The following is a 4093-nucleotide window of genomic DNA, read 5'->3' on the forward strand; positions in this document are numbered from 1 at the left end:
AGAGTTGGCATTTTGGGTTCTAATTGAGTTTGATAGGTTTTGAAGGTTGGTTGTTGTGTATCTAAGGTACTGGTACCATTTCTATGGTCAATTCTGGTTAAAACTGTGTTTTGGAGTGGTTTTCGGAAACTTATGATTTCTAAAAAAATTGCTGGTTTTATGGGTTCGCAGGGTAGCGTCGCGATGCTTAGTATGAGCACTACGACTCGCTTGAACATCTTCAAGGCTGGGGGTGCCTCGGACTGCCTCGGCACCGCGGCCCTTAGTGGGCAATGTTGTAGCTCAAAATGTGAGGAATTTTTTAGTGGACTCTCTGCCCAGTTAGGCGTCACAACCCTTAGTAGTGGTCGTTGCGGTGCAAATTGCCTAAGAATTTAGGCTAGCTCTTCGGCCTAGTGTGGGGCCACAGCGTAGCTGGGAGGCGCCACAACTCTAAAAGAGAAATTTGGAATATGTGGCTTAGCTTTTAAAAACTCGAATCAAAAGGGCTCAGGAATGGTTCTAGTACCCGATTTAGTAGAATTCAACGTATTGGTTTGATTCTTGATGAATATTCCTCGTTATGGTTATGACTAGGGTGTACCACTAGGCTAAGGAGGAAAGGATCACACTCATGGTTGTTATATTCATGTGCTTAGGACTTAAGATAAGAAATGTGGTATATGTACATAGAGATAATCAATTGGTATACTCATTAGCATCGAATTATCTATGAATATGAGGTATAACTGGTATTCGATCGTCGTGTTGAACGTGGGGCTGGATGACCATCGCATTGAGTGTGGGGATGGTTAGCAAAGGTTGTGGAACGCATGTCATGAAGACGAGTCCAGTATGAAGGTGCAGTCCCCACTCGTCCAGCATGAGCCATGAGTTGAGTGCCTGAGTACACATCTTGCTCAGTTGGGGCGCTTGGCATGACTATTTTCCTGGTCCGTGTAACTAAGGGCAAGTTCAGTTTAAAGGTGTGGTCCCCGCTTGCCTGGCATGAACCGTGAGCTGAATGCCTGTGTGCGCATCTCCCTTGGTTGGGTCGTTTGGCAAGCCTATTTTCCTGGGCAATGTAATTGATTATATGATTGAAATGAATATCTTTGTAAAATGTGGAACGTGTTTACAATTTATATGATTGGAATAAATGTGTCTGATATATGTGAAGCATGTATTTAATGCTTTTGAATATTTGGGACTATTGTTATATCCTATGGAGTTTTCTTGCTAGGCCTTAGCTCACGGGTGCTCTATGGTGCAGCTAAAGGCAAAGAGAAACTGGACCAGCCATAAGTTGGAGAGCTTCAGGGACGTTGTGTACATATGCAGCCTACTCGATCACCACAATCGATGTTTCTTTTGTGGAACTAGAATTACTGATCATTTTGCCAATTAGGACGGCTAAATTGTATATTGTTTGTCATATATCAGTTTATAAACTCTTTTGTGGGATCCCATGTATATATTAAACTCTTTTATCAAAAAGTATTACTCCTTTGGCCAAAAAATTTAACACCTACCATTTATTTAGTTTAATCACACGTTTAAGTCCAAATGACTCATTTAGCAAGTTGAGCACTATTTTAAACACACAGTGTAACGGTCCTGGATTAGAAGGGTGATACACATATTTTTTGCAATTGTGAGATACTGGGATCTGAGTTCACGTGAGCAACCAAGTATCGTGACCTCATCCGTGAATGGTAAGATTCACTGAAGATAACTACTGAATGAAAAGTTGTCATGAGGGTAGGTCAGAAAGTGTTGGAAGTATACACTCTCGAAGGCAGGAAACCGACTTGAGGAGTCATTTGAATTCAGCTCAGAGTTTTCGCTCTAACTATCAGTCTGAATTGCGAGATCATTTGAATACCCAACAAGGACATAAATCTCGCGGTAACGATCTGAGTTATAATTAGACGAGGGAAAATCCTTCAATAAGGCATGAAAATGGGAACATCCCGATTAACCGAGCTCAATCGATGAGGGACAATAACTCAAACAATGCGTAGAATAAGATGGGAGCTAATAATCAACACCCAAATAACCTGGAAGTGAAGGATTCAACCCTTGAGCGGCTTGCTCTGATGGTAGAGCAAATGAAGCGTCTCATGTCCTGAAAAAATCAGGACGACTGTGATTCTGAGAAGGAGTTCGAGCCCTTCGCTCCTCACAATGCTTCATCTCCATATTCGATAGGATTTAAAACGTCGAACATGACCTCCTATGATGGGACTACCGACCCATCGAACCACATTGGGACTTTCAATACTTTGATGAGAGGATTTAAAATGTCAACATCGACCTGCAATGTGTACTATTCCCAGCCACACTAACAGGATCGGCTAAGCTACGGTATAATAAATTTAAAAGGTACTCAATCACCTCCTAGAAACAGCTGTTGAAAGAGTTCAAAAAACAATTCTGAGTTGTGAACGAAGTACGAGTAGAACCAATTCCTTGGCCAATATAAAGCAACAACTAGGTGAATCTCTTAAGGCTTACATCAATCGGTTCACGAATATAGCAGCTCAAGCTGGGGACGCTGATGATAGCTCCAAGCTCATGGCCATGCGATCAGGAATCACCGTGGGAATTGTGGAAAGAACTCCAAAGGAAGGGAGTGAAGAGCACATATGAGTTCTTGGCTCGTGCCCAAGAATGGATAAACCTTGATGAGGCAGAATCCGCAATGGCAAGGACTAGCCAAATTCCCACTCAGCCTGCTAGAGTAGTAGCGAATACTACAGCTACGGCTCAGCTCCCTACCCATAACAATTAGGCAGGGAATAATAACAAGAGAAATGGAAATGGCAAAGGTGACCAGGCAGGGCCAAAGAAAAACAAGGCCGGAGAGAAGTACACTTCAATATTCACCGCCTATACCAACCTAACGGATACGCAGGAACGCAGATACCTGGAAAATTCTGCTTGCCTTCCTTTGAAGAAACCAGAACGCCTGAGAAATCAGCGAGCAAAAAGAGATCTGGCCAAGTTTTGTCATTATCATAACGACATTGGCTACAACACTAACAATTGTTGTTAACTAATGGATGAGATCGAAACACTCATCTGAATTGGACCGTTAGCACAGTATGCTCGAAATTGGGTAGCTCCTAATTCTCCAGCTATGCAAAATCCACAACTAGCTCTGGGACATCAAGTGAATCCATCACCAGCTCTACCAGCTTTGGAAACCTAACTCATCCATCCTCTTGTTGAGGGAAGGGACATAGCCACGATCGCAGGGGAACCTCATTTTGGAGACACGAGCAATGAGGCTCATAAAAGATATATCCAAGAGCTAAAAACTCATTATGGCGTAGTTTTCACCCCAGAGCAACAATTGTCAAAGCAACAACAAATGGACAAACAACCCATCAATTTTACAAAAGAAGACAATAACCACGTCCAATTCCCTCATAATGATCCGCTTGTAATATCCATTTAGTTCGTGAACCAAAGAGTTAGAAGGATTTTGATCGATAATGGGAGCGTAGTGAATGTTCTATTCAGGTCCATTCAAGAGAAGATGGGGCTATCAATAGCCAATCTAAAGGCATCCTCCACGACTCTAATGGGTTTTCTGGAGAAGGAACGATAGCAATCAGAATGGTCGAGCTCATAGTAACCATTGGCGATGAAGCACAACCTGTGGCGAAGATGCTCGAATTCATTGTAATAGACTGTCCAATTACTTATAATGCCATTTTGAGGCGACTAGCATTGATAACGTACAAAGCCATAACTTTTGTTCGCCATTTAACCATGAAGTTCCCATTTCCCTAAGGGATATGCATATTAAGGTGGGGACCACCTCATTGCCAAGGAATGCTACAACATTTCCATGAAGGGAAAATCACAACCCAGACAACAAGCCATGGTGGTAATCGAAGAAGTCGAGGAGCCTAGGGTAATGGTAGTTGTTGAGGAAGCGAAAGAACCTCAGGTGGCAATAAATGAGGTTGCCCAACAGAAGAAATTGACCCGAGGATTGGCGAGGACCAATTCGAGCTCCAAGCTTTGGAGGAGCTAGAAGAGGTAATTCTTGATCTAGAATCAACATCAAAAGTTGTAAAGATTGGAAAGAACCTTAGTGTTG

Source organism: Humulus lupulus, chromosome 1 (assembly GCF_963169125.1).
Source record: "Humulus lupulus chromosome 1, drHumLupu1.1, whole genome shotgun sequence".
NCBI classification, from domain to species: domain Eukaryota; kingdom Viridiplantae; phylum Streptophyta; class Magnoliopsida; order Rosales; family Cannabaceae; genus Humulus; species Humulus lupulus.